Below are 19,546 nucleotides of genomic sequence, written 5' to 3'. Positions count from 1 at the left end.
AAACGTGCCCTGCCTTATAAAGGGCCCCGGGGAACCTGCAGGGCCAGCCTGAATTCCAGGCCACCCCTGGACCAGGACCAGGACCAGCCCCCAACTCCCGCCCCCCCCCCCCCAGGCCAAGGCCAGGGATTTGTACCCCGCCCCGGGAAGACTGGCGGGAAAGTCTATCCTGTTGGGTTAAGGAAAGGCCCGTGACTTCCAGAAACTGGATTTCCCAACCACCAGAACTCAGTCCAACAGGTAATGACATCAGCCCCGCGAATGGGAAGCACAAAACTGATCAGAAAACTAGTGAAGGTCCAACTGGCTTGGGCCCTGGAACGCACGGCCCTTCTAGAATGGGCTCATTTCTCCATCCCCTGACCTTGGCCAACACCAGCTCCACTGCCCAGATCCACAGTGACCCGGAAAGCCGAGGGGAGGAGACCACCCGCCTAGCTCGGCCACAGGCTCCCCAGCCGGTGCACCCGGCACGCGTCTGGCACCGTCAGTCGGTGGGTCTGCCTGGGCCCAGCCGTGCGCTCACCCGGTGCCCGCCTTAACCCGCGGGGAAGGGGTGTAGCCAGGGCCGGGCTCCCTTCGCGCTGGGTCTGGATTTTCGCCTCTCGGGGGCTCCCTCGGCCCCCAGGCGTCCCCAAAGGCACCCGCCGAGGGTGGCGGGGGCAAAGAGCGTCGATGCCGCGGCCCCTGGAAGCCGAATTTCTGGGACCGGCGTCCGGAAATGGCTTCGGACCACCGCCGCGCCGGCGATGGGCCCACTCGTCGGGGCAGGGACGGAACCCGGCCTGTCCCACGGCCGGGACGAGCGCCGGGAGGCTGGGAACCCGGCCCCGGGCGGGCCCCGCGCGGCGGATCGCGGCCGGTCCCCTGCGCCCTCCACCCCCGGGCCCCTCCGGGGTCCCCCCGCCGCGACCGGCGCGACGCCCCGGGTCTCCCGGCCTCCGCTGCTCCCGAGCCCGGGGCCAGGGCTCGCCCCACCGAGCCCCGCTCCCGCCCGGGCCGCCGCACCCCCCACCAGCGCCCGCGCCACACTCACCGCCGCCCGCGCAGCCAGACGAGCCGGGAGGTCTGAGCCAGGGGCGCAGGCAGGCGGCAAGGCCGGGCCGGGGGCGGGGCGCGGCCGGGATGGGGGCGGGGCGCGGCCGGGATGGGGGCGGGGCCGGGCCGGGGTGGCTCAGGCTTCCGGCTCCCCCTGCGGCCGGCGCGGGGACCCACCCTGGCCTGCACGTCCTGGGATGTGCCCGACGCCCTCCACCCTCCGGGTTCTGCCCTTGCGTCCCTCGGAACACCCCCAGAGTGCACCCCGACCCCGCTCCTCCCTGGACCCCCTGGTTTCAGCCCAGGCTCCTCGCACTGAGCTCGGATCCCCCCAGTGTCCCCGTCCTGCCCCCCTCCCCCCGCGGATTCTGCCCCTGCACGTCGATTCTCCTCCCCTCCTGATTTCCGCATCCTGCTCTCCCCACTCCCCTAGGTCCCCCAACTCTGGCATTCCTAACCCTCCCCCACCCGCAGAACGTGGACCACCAACTTCGGAGTCCCAGGTTCAGGGTTTTCTGCTCTCCCCATAACTGAGTCCTGTACATTCAGGCGCATCCAGAGAGCCCCAGATGCACGATGTGCCTTGGGACAAGTCATCCACTCTCTCTGGGCCTCAGTTTCCTGTCTGTAAAATGGGCATTAACAGCACCTGTCTCATAAATCTAAGAATGCACTGAGATCATGCAAGCAAAGGGTTTATACAGATGAAGTGTTAAATAGAACCGACAGCTGTCTTACTGCCTTCGAAGTCCCCAGGGAGGTCCATGGCCCCTAGGTACTTTCTCATTCCATTGCTAAAATCTTTTTTTTGTTGTTTTTTTCAATTTATTTTTGAGAGCGAGAAAGCATGTGTGTGAGCTGGAGAGGGGGAAAGAGGATCTGAAGTGGGCTCTGTGCTGATAGCTGTGCGGGGCTCAGACTCATGAGCCATGAGATCATGACCTGAGCCACCCAGGTGCCCCTGAAATCTCTGGAAATCTGTATCTCCTCTTTCAACATGCACTCAGTCCTCTGCCCCTAAATGGGTACTGCTTGTCTGTCTGCTAAGAGCCCCGTCTGCCTGCTATAGTAGTAGGCGCAGGGCAGGGTTCCTGGAGAAGTCGTGACAGCATTAAAGATCTTGCGTGGCTTTCAGAGTACAGGCTTGGAAATGGGAGGCACCCTAATGTGGCCATTTAGAGAAACGCCACTTGGGCAGAGAGCCTCTGAGTCCCTCCAGGGATTCATCGATCTGGCCCCTACTGGATCCCCAGACTCCTCTGGTGATGCAATCCTCCGCCCTTACAGGAAGATCCCAGAGACAACGAGACCCAGGCAGGGGGAGTGACTTGCCCAAAGTCCCAGAGCAAACTATTCTCTCCGCCCCTGTTGAAAGCTCTCACCACCTTTTGCCATGTGGACCCAGCCGCTATCCACCATGGAAGTATTACTCAGTTGGAGGAGGGGATTTCAAAGTCCTCCTAACAGTGAGGAATCGCCAGGGAAATGTGATTAGTGACATCGATCTTTTATTTTAAAACCATAGATGAAGCTGGATTATGCCCAGCCTCTGCCATTCTCCATTCTCAAGGTGGGGAGAGACCTGCTGTCCTGACATAAAACCAGAGTGTCACGGCTGTCACTAGCAAGACACAAGCCTTACGGAAACTCCATCAGAGCAAAATGCTCAAGAAACAGCCTATGTGAATAATTTTCTCCCACCTTCCTTTCCTTTCCTTTCCTTTTCCCTTCCCTTCCCTTCCCTTCCCTTCCCTTCCCTTCCCTTCCCCTTTCCCTTTCCCTTTCCCTTCCCTTCCCTTCCTTTCCTTTCCCTTTTCCTTTCCATTCTCTTTTCCTTTCTCTTTTTCTTTCTGTTCTCCTTTCCTTTCCTTTTTTCTTTCCTTTCCTTTCCCTTTTCCTTCCCTTCCCTTCCCTTTTCCTTCCCTTCCCTTCCCTTTCCTTCCTCTCTTCTTGCCTTTCTGCTATCCCCACCTTTTTCTTTCCTTCTTTCTTTCTGCAGAGGGAAAAGTAATAACACATCTGAATTCACTTCTGTCTTTTAGTGTTACCACATCTTCATTCCTTTTTCTCCCTGCAACAGCTGAGATTTACTGGGGCTGGCTTTGTTTTTTTGTTTTTGTTTTTGTTTTCAGACGTCCTAAACACTTAACTGCGCCTGCCAGCTTGCGATTAATTATGGGGAGAGCTGTAAAACTGTGACTCTTTTTTTTCAATCCCCAAGAAGCCAGAGAGATTGAATTTCTAACCCAACTCAACACTCTGAGAAGTGAAGGCCCACGATCATCTCAATAGATGCAGAAAAAGCATTTGACAAAATCCAGTGCCTTTTCAAGACAATGACACTCAACGCAGTAGGAATAGAAGGAAGCATTCCACAGCCTGAAAACGAGCACCGAGTGCGGCCATCATCCTCCATGGTGGAAGGCTGGACAGCTTCCCCCTCTCAGATCAGGAACAAGCAAGGGTGACTGCTTTTGCCGCGTCTACTCAACACGGTACCTGGTGCTAGCCAGGACAATTCCATGAGAAAAAGAAATAAAAAGCATCCAGACTGGAAAGGAAGAAGTAAAACGATCTTGTTCACAGACAACAGGATCTTAAGCAGAGAAAATCTTAAGGAATCCACAAAAAAACTATCAGTGCTAATAAACAACGTCAGCGAGGTGTTAGGATACTAGATCAACATACATAAATCAGTTGCATTTCTGTACACTACTAAGGAATGACACAAAAATGAAATTCAGAAAATAATTTAAAGAAGTTTGATGTGTACAGAGAAAACTACAAAACATTGCTGAAGAAATTGAAGACCTAAATGAAATGGAAAGATATTTGTGTAGTATATCAGTCAGAGTTCTATCAGAGAAACAGTACTGGAAGGAGATGATAGATAGATGGATGGATGGATGGATGGATGGATGGATGGATGGACAGATAGAGGGGATGGGAAGGAAGGAAGGAATAGATAGATAGATAGATAGATAGATCCATACATACATACATACATACATAGGATGGACGGATAGATGGGGTGGATAAGTAGTTAGGTAGGTAGGTAGGATGGGATGGATGGATGAATGGATGGATGGATAGGATGGATAGATAGACAGATAGAAAGGATGGGCAGGTGGATGGATGGATAGATAGATCAATAGACTGATCAATAGATGGGCAGATAGATAGGATGGGTAGGTAGGTAGATAGATGTTAGAAAGGATGGATAGATATGTAGGTAGGTAGATAGTATGGATAGATGGATGGATGGAAGACTGATAGGTAGGTAGGTAGGTAGGTAGATAGATAGATAGATATAGACAGACAGCAGACAGACAGACATGATGGGTGGGTAGGTGGATGGATGGATGGATAGATAGGCAGATAGATAGATAGGATGGATAGGTTGTAGGCCGGTAGATAGGATAGGATGGATGAATGGAGAGAGAGAGAGAGAGAGAGAGAGAGAGAGAGAGATGAAGTTCTCAGGTAGGAGTAGAAGCTCTGGTCCACAGGTGTAATTCTTTCTCTGGGAAACTTCAGTTTTGCTCTTAAGGCCTTTTAACTGATTGGATGAGGCCCAAATTACCAAAATACTCTCCTTTACTTAAAACTTGTTGTAGAAGTAGGGGGCGCCTGGGTGGCTCAGTCGGTTAAGCGTCCAGACTTCAGCTCAGGTCATGATCTCACAGTTCATGAGTTCGGGCCCCGTGTTGGGCTCTGTGCTGACAGCTCAGAGCCTAGAACCTGCTTTGGATTCTGTGTCTCCCTCTCTCTGCCCCTCCCCTGCTCACACTCTGTCTTTCTCTGTCTCTCAAAAATGAATAACTGTTAAAAAAAAAAAACTTGTCGTAGAAGTTAACCCCATCCAAAAGTACCTCAGAGCAGCGCCTAGATGAGTGTGTACTTGAATTACTGGCTATTATAGCCCAGACAAGTTCACATGGAGAGCTAACCACCACAGACGGCAAGACTTTCCAATGTGATATACAGATCTGTGTGATGTCTATCAAAATCTCAGCTGCCTTTTTGGCAGAAACTGACAAGCATATGTCCCACTCTGGTGCCAAATGTTGATAACGGGGGAGGGCTGTGCCTTCGGCGGGGGACTGGGGTGTATGGGGAGGGGGCAGAAATCATTGTGCCTTTTTAAAATAGTCTTTTTAAAAAAAAATGTTTTGGAGCTGGATGGTGGTCATAGTTGCACAACACCATAAATGCACCTCATGCCACTGAACTGTACACTGAGAAACAGTTAAAATGGCAAACTTTACTGTTACGTATATTTTCCCATGAAAAGTTAAGGTAAGTTAACTTAAAAGTAGGCAAAGGACTTGAGTAGAAGTTTCTGCAAAGAAGACACATGAGCGGCCAAGAATCAGATGAAAAAAAAAAATGCTCCACTTCATTAGTCATCGGGGAAATGCAAATCAAAACCGCAATGAGATACCGCTTCGTACCCACTGCGGGGGCCATAAAAGAAATTTTTTTTTTCAATGGAAAATAACAAGCGTTAGGAGGGGCGTAAAGAAATTGAAACTCTCACACGTTGCTGGGGGCCATGTAAAACAGTGCAGCTGCTGTGCCGGCCCTAAATATATACACAGAATGACTGAAAGCAGGCATTCAAACAAAAAGTTACAGAGGCAGGTTCATAGCAGTAGTACTCACACCGGTCAAAAGGTGGAAATGACCGAAGGTCCAACCGCGAAGTGGACAAACATTGCATCCCCATGATGGAACGCCGTCGGGGCACACGGCGGAAGGAAGCAAGAGTCCCCCGCTACCACATGGGTGACGCCTGGAAACATTATGCTCTTTGAAGGCAGACTGACACTAGATGTCCCACGTCGTAGGATTCCATTTGTAGGAAATTTCGAGAATAGGCAAAACTACAGAGACCGAAGGCTGATTCGTGGGGACCTAGGGCTGGGAAGAGTGGGGAGCGACTTCTAACGGGTATGGGGTTTGTCTGTGGGCATGCTACACATGTTCTGGAAGTTGGTCATTGTGAAGGTCACACAGTAGTTTGAATGTACTAAATGCCACGAAATTGTAGAGTTTAAAACAGCTGAAATGGGGGACGCCTGGGTGGCTCAGTCTGTTAAGCGTCCGACTTCAGCTCAGGTCATGATCTCATGGTTCGTGGGTTCGAGCCCCGTGTCAGGCTCTGCACTGACAGCCAGCCCAGAGCCTGGAGCCTGTTTCTGATTCTGTGTCTCCCTCTTTCTCTGACCTTCCCCTGCTCACGCTCTCTCTCTCTTTCTCAGGAATGAATAAAAAATTTTAAAAAATAAATAAAAAAATAGCTGAAATGTTAGGGCTCCTGGGTGGCTCAGTCGGTTGAACGCCCAACTTCAGCTCAGGTCATAACCTCACAGTTCATGGGCTCGAGCCCTGAGTCGGGCTCTGCGCTGACTTCAGATTCTGTGTCTCCCTCTCTCTCTCTGCCTCTCCCTCACTTGCGCTCTCTCTCCTTCTCTCTCAAAAATAAATATACGTTTCGTAAAACAAAAGAAAAAATGTTAAATAGATGAAATCTTAAGTTTTATATTTATGTGGATTTTACTTCAATTAAAAAGAAAAAGTAAAGCAGGCACTCACCTATGCCCTGTTAGGACACAGTAAGAGGGGGCCGCGTGGCTTTCCACGACATCTGTGACTCTTTCTGTTCCCAGTGAGACTTTGCTGTTGTGTTCTAACCCAGAAAGCCTGAGCACGAGATCTGGCAGTGAAGACACGCGCGCCGAACCCCCAAAATCACTAGGACAGGACAGAAAGGGAGAGGCGCCCTCGGGGTGCGCTCCAAAACATCAGAAATGACAGCAGCCAGGAGAGAAAAATGAGTTGCTTGGAGAATGCGGAGAATGATCCCATTTTGTTGTTGTTGTTGTTGAAGGGGAGGGGGAGACACACACACACACACACACACACACACACACACCCCAGGAAAATGCCTCCTCACTTTCTCAAGGATGAGGAACCCAGCAAACGGGAGTCTGTGAGGAATGAAGGTAGGGATTCTTCGTCTCCTTTGGCTCTTTGCCATTTTCTGAAATTTCACGACACATACGCGTTGCTTGTTTTAAAAAGCTGATCTTCAAACAAGGAACTCATTAGCCAGAAATAGCCTCCATGGACTGGTTTGTGCTATTCATAGCAACAAGTTCTGGTAACTGATGTTTCCATAACACCTTTTCCATTTCCAAAACATGGTCGCCGCACACATCACACGACTCACCCTTGAAGAGGCCCCGTGGAGTAGGGATTCTTACTGCTGAGATATGCAGCTGGGGAAACTGAGGCTGGGGGACCAGAGAGCTTACCCAGGGTGGTGGTGCTGACGGGAAACACCACGTGTACCACCGCGGGCTGCATGGCCCTGGACAAAGCGCTTTTACGTTCACGATCTCATTTTCTCCTTACAGAAACCCTCCTCTTCCAAGATGTGGAGACTGAGGCCCAGAGAGGTCCAAGTGGCACCAGCATCTGGGCCACCTGTGGAGACAGCGGTGTAAGAGGCAGAGGGCTTCCGCTGGCGCCCTTGGGTGGGGGGAGAAACGTGCACAGGGCCTCCAGCCGGGCAGGGCAGAGACTGGCTTCAGCTCACACGGAAATGCTTAGTTCTCTTTGTGGGTCAGGGCTCAGTAGGAAGCTGGACTGGAGGGAGAGGCTCTGAGGTTCTATAGCCTGAAAGGTGTCAGTGACCTGGAAGCTCTAAGCTCCGAGAAGCTCTCCACAGTATGGCGACTCGACACAGACGGGGGGCCAGGCAGCCTGGGTTCAGATGCCACTGCTACCGTTCCCAGCTGTGTGGCCTCTGGCACCTTGCTTAACCTCTCTGGGCCTCAGTGGCTACCTCTGCAAAGCAGAAACGATAACGCTTTCTCACAGAGTTGTTTCCCTTCCCCCTGAAGACTCTGCACTATGTGACTGTGTTAAATAAATGTGATTCTGGGACGTATCTCCCACCCACCCCGCCCCTCCAGTCCAGGGCGATGGAATGGATGTGTCTGTCCAGGGCTTCCCGTGTGGCTTTCCAAGGGACCTCCATGTCTGGGACTTTCACCATTGCCAGGCTCTTTCTGCATTTCCTGGAATTTGACCCTGAACACCGGTGTTTGGCCATCAGCTCTGGGGCGCCTGACATCAACTGCAGTCCTCGGTTCGAGGCTGGTTTCTCCTCCGGCCAGAAGGAGAAGTGCAGGCTGGGGGCTGGGCTCTTGCGTCCTGGGAAGGCTGGAAATGCCCCAGCTCCAGAGGGTCTGACCGGGGCTGGGGCAGGGGGAGGCGGGGAAGGGCCCTTCCGGTTCGAGGAAACGGTCGGAGCGGTGGTGATGACTTGGAGTCTGGCACGAAGACTGGGCCAAAGTTCCCTTGCTGGACACTTCCCAGCAGCAGACCTCAGCCGGCCCCTCCCTCCAGACTCCCCCGCCGTCTCCGCTGTCCTGTCCGGGCAGCTCCCAGAGTGGCCTTGACAGTGAGAAGAACTCACGAAGGGAAGCAGCTGGAAGCTCCCCTTCCAGCAAACATAAAAGCCCACAGGCCCTAGGAGAATGCTTCTCTTGGTTCTCGCATCAGTTTTGATGGGCTGGTGGCAGCCACAGCTCCGTGATAAGAGAGTGGTCCTGCTCCGGGCAAATGAACTCCGGGCACAAATCACCAACCACCCCCTACCTGAGCTCCAGACTCGGTTTCCCCACAATCCAGAGAGGTGTTAGGACCCATGATGCTGTATGATCTAAGCCCTGTTCTTCTCTGCCCTCAACCTCCAAACACCCTCGACCTCACTCTGCTCCAGCCAGATAGGCTTCCCTGCCCTTCTAGCACAGTCCTGCCTCAGGGCCTTTGCACTGGCTGCCCCCTCTCTAAAATGTTATAAATGAGGAAGCAATCAAGACCCAAGGGTTTTGCCACTGGTGTCAGAACTGGGATTTGAACCTAAGATAGGACTATGAATAAATTCTAATGCGACCTGCTCGAATTCTGATGCTAATTCACTGTAGCTCCCGCCCCCCCTCCCTTCCCAAATCATGTGCATGCGTGTACAGAGCCAGCTTTTCCCGGGGAACTGACAGGCCAAGTCAGCCCAGCACAAAAGCCCTCAGGCTCCCGGACAGAAATTCCCAGCAGCAGGGAACAGCTGTGGCATCAGGGCTGAGGAGGGTCCCCTCCTCCAAAGCCCTTCAGTGACTAAAGAGGAAGCGAAGGAACAGAAAGAAGAAGTGGACCGGAGCTCTGTCTCATTTCTCAGACCTGCAAAGGTAGTTCCCAGCATCGCGAGAACGAAAGAGAAGTGAAATCCTCTAAAGTCAGCGGACACAGGGCGCCGGGGGGGGGAGGGGGGGCAGGGGGGACAGCAAGCAATCCTGCCGCGCCCCGCTGCGCACACCTCCACGAACCCCTCTCCGGGCCATTCTCGGCTGCCATGGAGATGTTCGCGGGGTGCCGGCTTGTAACCTGGGGCGCCCCGCACGGAGGACACACTCATTCACTGCTGTTCTGGTGGCTGTGCGCCGCTGGGACACCCCACTGAGCCTCGCGGTGACAGCCCGGAGTGGACACGATGCAAATGGCTATTGAAAAGGCGCTGGACAAACCCCTGATGAGAAGTCACCGCAGAAGCTCCTCTGCCACCATCGAGGAGGACAGGCGGCCCCGGCCACGTCTGTCTCGTTACCGAGATGGAGCCGGGAAATCCTCAAGGGGGAAAGGCCAGCCCTAGAGCAGGGAGGGTCGGGGTGGGGGTGGACCACTGACCCTGAACGTGAACATTGTCCGGTGCCTGCTTCCCCAAGGGTCATGCCAGGCGGTGGGACCGGCCGTGTGTGACCGGCCACCCTGCCTTTTAAACAGAACAAGACGGGGTGAGATGAGACAGGGCAGGTTAAGATAGAAGAAACAACCCCAGATGGCATTTCTTTTTTTTTTTTTTTAATTTTTTTTATGTTTTTATTTATTTCTAGGAGAGAGAGAGAGAGAGACAGCGTGAGCAGGGGAGGGTCAGAGAGAGAGGGAGTCACAGACTGAAACAGGCTCCAGGCTCTGAGCTGGCAGTCAGCACAGAGCCCGTCGCGGGGCTCGAACCCACGAACCGCGAGATCATGACCTGAGCGAAAGTCGGACGCTTAGCCGACTAAGCCACCCAGGCGCCCCAGCATTTCTTATAATACATAGCATTGCATACATTTTCTGTTTAGTGAGATGCCAGCGTCCCCGTATGGGTTACAACGCAAAATCTATCTTTTCACTGTGGCTTGGAGCTAAAAAAAAAAAAAAAAAAAAAAGTTTGAAAACGCCGGATATGGAAAAAAGCGAAAAGAAAGAAAGGACTCAAGGTGGCCCCCTCAAAGAGAAGAGACGGCAGGCAGCAGCTTTATTTTATACAATTCTGTGCTTTTTCTTTTTCTTTTTAAACAATGAGCGTGTATTGCTTTTGCAATAAAATAAAGAACTTTTAAAACCTTTTAGAAAAAATAAACACGCCTGCCTCAGTCTCCAGGAAGCAGGCTGGGCCGTCTGAACTGTCAACGAGTTCTCGATGTGAAAAAGGCCAAACCCCCGTGGGGAGGGGCGCTCCCGCCCGGAGGGTTTCGAGGGCTCCCCAGGTTTTTTCCACTCGGCCTTCCCTCGGCCTCCAGAAAGCCGCAGGACCGTCCAGAAAGGAAACACGCCTTAAGAAGTCAGTCTTCGTTTCGGAAAACGGAACAGGCGCCCCTCACCCCACAACGGGCATCGTGTTTTCCGTGGAGCCTTACAGAGCCAGGATTTTTCAGGTCCATAAAGAGCCTTCCTGACTCCATCTGTGAAAGGCCTGCTTAGGAACCCGCCGAGGGTCACAGCAGACGGTGCGCACCCAACGACTTCCTATTATGCCAGGCGGTCCCCGGGGCAGACAGCACAGGGCGCGCGGGGCCTTCCTTTTCTCTTTTCCTTAGGATTAGTTCCCTCGGGCACATTCCCAGAAGCGTGATCGCTGGCGAGGGGAACGCAGGCCTTTCCAGGCCCTGAAACACGCCGCCAAGCTGCTTCTCCCAAAGAGCTGGGACTCACGCCCGTTCAAGGAACTGCCTGCCATGCGTGGGGTGCTTAGGTCACCGCCGCCTTTCTGTCTTCTGGTGGGAGACATCTGCCGCCCAGGTGCCTGGGTCAGGGGCCCGGAGAGAGGCAGCGAAGAGCCTTCTCCTCTCCGCCTCCAGGCCAGAGCCGGGGACAGGCGGGTCTCCTGGACTCCAGAGGCCGGGGAGGGCACCCCTTCCTTCTGGAAGCCCGGTGGCCAGGCGGGCACCCTCCAGGGCTGGGAAGATGGGCCGCGTTCTCTCCCTGGGCTGCCTCGTGCACCGTGGGTCCCATCAGGAGGTCGTGAGCATGAAGAATGTGGCCCGGAGCACGTCACGCTGGGTGTCTGGGCGGGTTGGGGCTCCGAGGACAGACTGCCACAGTCGGTCTGGCCTGGAGACAATGCGAGCGTCTTTCTCACGGCTCCGGAGGCCGGGAGGTCCCAGGTCAAGGGGCCAGCAGATTCAGTGGCTGATGAGACAGCCATCTTCTCTCTGTCCTCATGCGGTGGAAGCAGGCAGGGAGCTTCATGGGGTCGCTTTTATCAGGGCACTAATCCTATTCATAGGGGCTCCACCCTTATGGCCCCGTCTCCTCCTCAAAGCCCCAGCTCCTCACGCCATCCCGTTGGGGTCTAGGCCTCAACGTGTGAATTTGGTGGCGGGGGGTGGGGGTTGGGGACACACACATTCGGTCCACAGCACTGGGCGTACGCTGAGCGGACAGGACCAGGGCCATCTGTTGCCCAGACGGGGGTACAGCTCAGTGTCGGCTTTGCCTTCAGGGACCCCCACGGACCTCCACGCCCGGGGTTCCCGTAGCTGCAAAGATGAAAAGTTGCTGCTTCCTGCTTGTAGGCAAGGCCCTGTGCAAGACGGGCTGGCAGGAAGGAAAAGGGGTGGCAGGCACTTTCTCCGCGCCCCTCACCCCGGCCCTAATGTGTGCACCGTCACCCGGGGAGCTCCAAGACCAAACGACCACCACGACCTTTGACCCGGCCCCCCGCTTTGGGTCCCCACTTTCTCCTCAGGGCCTCGCTCACGCAGGGCGTTATCACCCACATAACCGAGGGGCTGCAGCTTCGCTGAACTCCCCCCATGCGGCGCCCAGTTACGCTTCTCGGAGCCCAGCCACGCCCCCACGCCCCCTCGGCCACGGGATGTTTTTTTGGCTTTTAATAGACTCGTTCTGGGGAATCATTTTCGGTTCACGGATTGCCGGGACTTTGAAGCAAATCCCCGATGTCGTTATCATTTCATCAACACATTGGCTTTGAGTGTCTCAAAAGATGAGGGCGCTTTTTAAAAATACAACCACAAAACTACAACGTGCTGGGAAAAGAAAAAAAAGAACGAAAGAAAAGAACACATTGCTGAATTCCATCCAATGTCATCCAGTCTGGGTTTACATTTCCCCAGCTGTCTCATAAACAGTGTTTTTTTCGAAAAAATCTGGCTTCTTTGAAACAGGACCCTGCTCGCTGTGTCTCCAGACCTGGCACTCGGCTTGTCTGGCGCACAGTAGGTGCTCCGTAAGCCCTTGCTGGGTTGAACAAATAAGGCCAAAGAATTTTCCAGAGGCGGCTCACATTTTCGGAGTGGTTCTCAAGCCGGGCAGAGCGGAGGTTTTCGTCAGATCCCGACGGCCGTGCTGAGAGGGGATGTCTTCTGTTGTCCCATTTTACAGAGGACACAGCTGAGGCACAGAGAGGTGAAATGACCTGCCCAAGGCTGCACAGCAAGGAGGTAATGCCTGAACGAGCAAGTAAAGAGGGCGCAGGAAACAAGCTCCCCGTGCAAGGTGCCCCACGTCACCTGACGACAGGTGTCCCGGCCGCACCCCAACAGCATGAAGACACACGGGCGTGGGGTGCAGCTCCCGGGGCCGGGACACCATCGCTCTCACAGACCGACAGCCACGTGGGCAGCCTGCAGAAGTACTCCTAACCTGCTTTGCCTCCTCTGGGAGGACCCTGGGGAATGTCCTCCTCTGGGCCCCGGAAGGAGGAGTGAAGACATCTGAGGCTGTCTTGTCTCCGTTTGGTCACTTAACAGATATTTATTGATCCTGATGAGGTGGGTGTCAGCCACTATGACAGGCCCTGGAGATCAAGTAGCGGCCAAGAGCAAGTGTGAGCCCAGTGGAGGACTTAACGAGACCACATGTATGTGTCATGGTCGATGGGAAAAGAGCACAAAGAAAGGAAGTAGAGGTTCTAGGTGCACGGGGCGGGGAGTGGTCAGTGAGGGCTTCCTGGAGGAGGTGAGGCCAAGAGTGATGAATGTAAACTCCTGAAGCTAGCGGCTGGGCCCTCTTATTATTTATTTATTTTATTTTATTTATTTATTTTTTTAATGTTTTATTTATTTCTAGGAGAGAGACAGCATGAGTAGGGGAGGGTCAGAGAGAGAGGGAGTCACAGAATCCGAAAACAGGCTCCAGGCTCTGAGCTGGCAGTCAGCACAGAGCCCGACGCGGGGCTCGAACCCACAAACCGTGAGATCATGACCTAAGCGAAAGTCGGACGCTCAACCGACTAAGCCACCCAGGCGCCCCTCTTATTATTTATTTTGAACAGTTCTGATGAACAAGGTACTACGAACAAGAATAATTATGACCAAGAAGCACGATGGGTAACAATGACCGGATTCCGTTGTTCTGTTTACATACGGCATCTCCTTGATCTTCATAATAACCTAACAGGTAGAGACCGTTGTAAAGCCCATTTTACAGAAGAGAAAACTGAGGCTCAGAACGGTGAAGTCATTTAGCCAAGCCAGAGAACTCAGCAGGTGGCATCTGAGGCCAGAGGAACGGCAAGCGCAGGAGGTGGGGGCCCGTGGGATTTCATTTGGGGGAATACACTGCCGTGTCCCTGGGACCCAGGCCACACGGCGGGGAGGCAGGGACAAAGCTGGAGATCCCTATGTTGGGGCAGGTGACTGAGCACTTACTGGGTACGAAGGCCGGAGACACGGAAGCCCCAGGGTAGGGATTTGGGGCTGTTTCCTCACTCACGGCCACCACCCCAGTGCCCAGAACATTGGCTGGCACGCGGTAGCTCCCAGTCGTTGATGGTGAGTGAATGACGGATTGGGTCAGTAAGTGAGTGAATGAATGAGTGAGCGAATGAATGAGTGAGTGAATATGCATTCTGACAAGAGACTTCGTGGAATAACGGCACAAGGAGGAAACCTCTGTTCCCAAGGGGGTAGGAAATTCAACCCTTTTTAAAGGGGCTGAGGGGCGGCCGGGTGGCTCAGTCGGTGAAGCGTCCGACTTCTGCTCAGGTCATGATCTCACAGCTTGTGGGTTCGAGTCCCGCGTCGGGCTCTCTTCTGTCAGCTCAGAGCCTGCTTCAGATCCTCTGTCCGCCTTTCTCTCTGCCCCTCCTCTACTCATTCTCTTTCTCTCTCTCTCTCAAAATAAGTAGATAAACTTAAAAAAATTTTTTAAACGGTAAAGGGGCCGTCTCACTATATGAGCGAGGCAGAGGCGGGAGGGTGTTCCAAGCCGAGGACACTGCCACGGACAAAGGCCGATGAGGTGACAATGGCCTGGGGTTCAGAATTACTAGGGCATAGGATGGAGGGGGGTGTAGGGCGGAGAGGTGGGTGGTGAGGCAGGGATGAGGCCCGGGGCCTGGGACAGAGCATCTGCAGGCTGCCCTCCTGCAATGAGGAGTCAGGGAAGGTTTTCAGCAGGAACACGGCGGGATCATAACCGACCGTGTCTGGCTGTGGGGTTTTCCCAGCCCCAAACCTCCCTTCCACCACTTTCCAGGGCAGGACTGGGTCCCAAATGCATCCGCCCCACCCCAAAGGCCCAACCTTTCATGACGTGTAACAAATGCAGGTGTTCCGAAAGTGTCTCCCAAGCGCCCTCCGTGAACAGAACATCACGGATATGCGTTAAGCATCTACTTTGCCCAGCGCTGGGCTCGGCCTTGGGTACCTATTATTTCATTTCATCCCGCCAACAGCCCTGTAAGGCAAGCCGTAGTTCTGCCCCATGTTACAGGTAAGGAAACTGAATTCAGGAAGGTTCAGTGAATGGCCCAGGGTCACACGGTTCCCTGGGGAGAAAATCCGGGTCCTGACCCCAGGCAGTCTGGACCCAGAGCCCCCTGTTCCCATCACTGTTCTGAACGGCTTAAAGTGCAGGTCTTGCTCTCTGATATCAGGTTGGGAAAGTAAACCACCCACTCAGGTTAGGGCCTTAGAAAAGGGCTGCCTTTGCAGAGCTGGCCTCGGCCTTAGGTCTGAGGCCTGCTTTGGAGAATGCGGCACTCATGACTGGGTAGGGCCGCTGTTGAGGGCAGTGCTGTCAGCTCGAGCACATTGCTGTGGCCCCTGTATAAAGGGCACATAAGAGAAAAGCCTGGAGTTCTTCAGACCCAGGAAAGCCAGACTTCCTGTGAACTCTTACTTTGTTTTCAACCTTGGAATGGTGAACAGCTTGACATTGATTATTTCCCTTTTTGCTTTGGCCACTGGGAAGCTCAGACCACATGTACATCCCACCTCTGTAAGCAGTAGTGTGCTTTAACATGGGTGTTGTTTTATTTTCCTTTCCTCCTATTTTTTTTAGGACGGTTTCCTCATTTAAAAAAAAATCCCATTGTTTTGTTACTATCTTTGTTAGCTACTTTTTTTTATTTATAATTTTTTGAGAAAGAGAGAGAGATCGAGGGAAGGGCAGGGGAGGGGGAGAGAGAGGAACTCAAGCAGGCTCCACAGCTGTCAGCACAGAGTCTGATGTGGGGTTCAAACTCACAAACCGTGAGCTGATGACCTGATCCGAAATCGAGAGTCTGAGGCTTAAATGAGTAAGCCACCCAGGCACCCCTAGTTATTTGTAACCCATTCTGGCAAAGGGCAAGTCTATAAATAAATATATATGGGGATTGATTCCAAGGATGCAGGGCCGATTCAACAACCACAAGTCAGTCAACACAATATTCCACGTTAACAAAAGGAGAGATAAAAATCATATATCATCTCAATAGACGCAGTAAAAGCATTTGACCAAACTCAGCATCCATTTATGAGTTTAAAAAACCCTCAACAAAATGGGTATGAACAGAACATACCACAATATAATAAAGGCACGTACAACAAGCCCACAGCTAACATCATACTCTGTGGTGAAAAGCCAAAAGCTTTTCCTTTAAGATCAGGAAAGAGACAAGGATGTCCACTCTCACAATGTGTATTCCACAGAGCCCTGGAAATGCTTGACACAGCGATTAGGCAAGTAAAAGAAAGGAAGGGCATTTAGCTGGCACTGTCGGAAGACAACGTGATTTTATACACAGATAAACCCCAAAAACCCCACCAAAAAATGATTAGAACTAATAAATTCAGGAAAGTTATAGGATACAAAGTCAATATGCAAAAACTGGCTGCATTTTTATTTACTTATTTATTTACGTACTTATTCATGTTTCTTTTTTTAAGAATAGTTTATTGTCAAGTTGGGTTCCATCTTGGCTGCATTTTTAGATAGCAATGACAACCTATCAGAAAGAGAAACTAAGAAAATAATGCCATGTAGAATTGCATCGAAAAGAATAACCTACCTATACATATAATCAAAGAGATGAACGACCTGTACACTGAACACTGGAAGATACTGATGAAAGGAATTGAAGAAAATACACATCAGCAGAAAGATAGTCCATGCTTACAGGTTGGAAGAATTAATTTTGTTAAAACGTCCGTCCATGCTGTCCAAAGCAATCTACACATTCGGTGCAATGCCTATCAAAATCCCAAGGGCATTTTTTTTTGCGGAAAGAGGACGAATAATCCTCATGAGGTTTGTATGGAACGATGAAAGATCACAGACAAGGCGATCTTGAGAAGATCAAGGCTGGGGGCGTCAAACCCCCCGATTTCAAACGATACTCCGAAGCTCCAGTGACTAGGAGTGTGCTCTTGGCATAAAGGCAGACAGAGGGGTGAGTGGGGCAGAGCGGGGAACCCAGAAACAAACCCGTGCGCACGGGGTCGGTTAATTTATGACAAAGGAGGCCAGAATTTACAGTGGGCAAAGGACAGTCTCTTCAATAAACGATGCTGGGGACACTGGACAGCCACGTGCACAAGAATGAACCTGGACCACTTTCTCACACGGTGCACAAAAATGAACTCGCAGAGTATTACTGAAGACTCGACTCAAATCCTGAAGCCATCAAACTCCCAGAAGAAAACAGGCGGGGAGCTCCCGGGCATGGCTCTGGGTGACAATTCTGTCTGGAGCCGACCCCAAAGGCAAGGTAAACAAAAGCAAAAATAAACAAGTGGGACCACATCGAACCAAAAGGCTTCTGCAAAGAAAAAAAATATATATATTTTTTTAAATATTTTTTATTTATTTCTAGGAGAGAGAGAGAGAGAGAGCGGAGGCTCTTCCGATCTGGGGAGGGTCAGAGAGAGAGGGGGAGTCACAGACTGAAACAGGCTCCAGGCTCTGAGCTGGCAGTCAGCACAGAGCCCGACGCGGGGCTCGAACCCACGAACCGCGAGATCATGACCCAAGCGAAAGTCGGACGCTTAACCGACTACGCCACCCAGGCGCCCCAGAAAAAATATATTTTAACAAAATGAAAAGGCAGCCTCCTGAATGGAAGAGGGTATTTGCAAACCATATGCCCAGTAAAGGGTTAATATGTAAAAGGAAAAAACAACCCGTACAACTCAGTATCAAAACAACAATTTTTAAAAGGGCAGAGGATCGGAACTTTTTTTTTTCTCCCAAAGGCCAACAGACCCATGAAAAGACACTCATCCTTTCCCGTCACGGGCTGCGTGGAGCGAGCTCGCGGGTCTGTGAGAACAGAAAATTGAGAGCTGCCTTGCACCCCAGCAGCTGCACCCGGCTGCTCTGTGGCCATCACCGTGGCACGAATCGAATATATTGAGTTACACCGGAAGCGCTACGGCTATCGTTTGGATTACCACGAGAAACAGAGAAAGAAGGAAGGTCGAGGGGCTCGTGATCGTTCAAAGGAAGCAAAAAGATGATTGGTCTGAAAGCTAAGCTCTGCCATAAACAGCACCATGCTGAGAAAATACAAATGAAGAAGACTATCAGGATGCATGAAAAGAGAAACACGAAGCAAAAGAATGATGAAAAGACTCCGCAAGGAGCATTACCTGCAAATTTCCTGGACAGGGAGGGACGGTCCTGAGCTAAAGTACTTTCCAATATGATTAAACAAAAACGAAAAGAGAAAGCAGGAAAATGGGAAGTCCCTTTGCCCGAAGTTCGTGCCCAGGGAGAAACAGAGGTATTAAAAGTTATTCCAACAGGAAAGAGAAAGAAGAGAGCATGGAAGAGAATGGTTACTAAAGTCCGCTTTGTTGGAGATGGCTTTACTCGAAAACCACCCAAATAGGAGAGATTCATTAGGCCAATGGGCTCACGGTTTCAAAAGGCCCACGTAACACATCCTGAATTGAAAGCCACCTTTTGCCTGCCAATATTTGGTATAAAAAAAGAATCCCTCGTCCCCACTATATACAGCTTTGGGTGTTATTACTAAAGGTATTGTCACTGAGGTGAACGTGAGTGCGCTGGGCCTTGTGACCCAAGGAGGCAAGATTATCTGGGGAAAATATACCCAGGTTACCAACCATCCTGAAAACGACAGGTGCATAAATGGGGACTTGCTGGTTTGAGAGCAGTTTCAGACAAGTAACTGCTTCCAATCACTGAGGACTACTCACCAGTCAGGAAGACACCATTACTCTGGTGGTTTCCGAATACCGCCAAACAGCCTTACACGTCTGCAGCCATCAAGCGAACGATTTCTTCTACTGTAGAAAACATTAAAAGAGACCAGGTTTGCAAAGAAACGAAAAGACGCTCGTCATCGCGCATCGTCAGGGAAACGCAAATCGACACTGCACGGAGACACCCCCTCGCACCTGTCAGAGTGGCCAGACTCGAAAGCGCAGGACGGAGCCGGTGTCGGCGAGGATGTGGAGACGGGGGACCCTCATGCACCGCTGGTGGGGATGCAGCCCCTGGGGGAAGCGGCGTGGACGTTCCTCAAACCGTGAAAACTAGAGCTACCACCTGATCCCGCAATTCCATTGCTGGGTATTTATCCAAAGAAAGCAAAACCGCTACTTTGGAAAGCTATCTGCGCCCTCGCGTTCACTGCAGCGCTATTCACAGCAGCCAAGCTACGGAAACAGCGTCCGCGTGTGTCAGCGGGTACGTGGGCAGGGGAGATGGAGCGCAGATACGCGGGGTGTATGGATACAGTGGAGTGAATGCTGCTCAGCCAACACGAGCAAGGACATTTACCATTTGCGACAGCACGATGGACCGAGAAGGCGTGATCCTACGCGACATAAGTCAGACAGAGAAAGGCAAACACTGTATGATTTCACGTATGCGTGTAATGAAGAAAACAGGACAAACAAATAAAACCAAACAAAAC

At 52.0% G+C, this 19,546-nt stretch overlaps 1 protein-coding gene and 1 pseudogene across 1 annotated transcript in view; one reads left to right on the top strand and one right to left on the bottom strand.

The window, feature by feature from the left end:
• The window catches only part of LITAF (lipopolysaccharide induced TNF factor), a 28,733-nt gene extending 27,626 nt beyond the window's left edge, over window positions 1-1,107 (bottom strand). Inside the window, exon 1 of the mRNA XM_039233603.1 lies at window positions 1,037-1,107. The gene's annotated coding sequence lies outside the window, so the exon portion shown is untranslated. The remainder of the gene's footprint in view (window positions 1-1,036) is intronic.
• On the top strand, window positions 676-18,776 carry LOC120232708 (annotated as a pseudogene).
• The last annotated feature ends 770 nt before the right edge of the window (window positions 18,777-19,546 follow it).

This window comes from Hyaena hyaena, unplaced genomic scaffold (genome assembly GCF_003009895.1).
Source record: "Hyaena hyaena isolate Hyena2069 unplaced genomic scaffold, ASM300989v1 scaffold_76, whole genome shotgun sequence".
NCBI lineage: Eukaryota > Metazoa > Chordata > Mammalia > Carnivora > Hyaenidae > Hyaena > Hyaena hyaena.
Note: the sequence above shows the minus strand (reverse complement) of the source record. Positions and strands in the feature narration are given on the sequence as shown.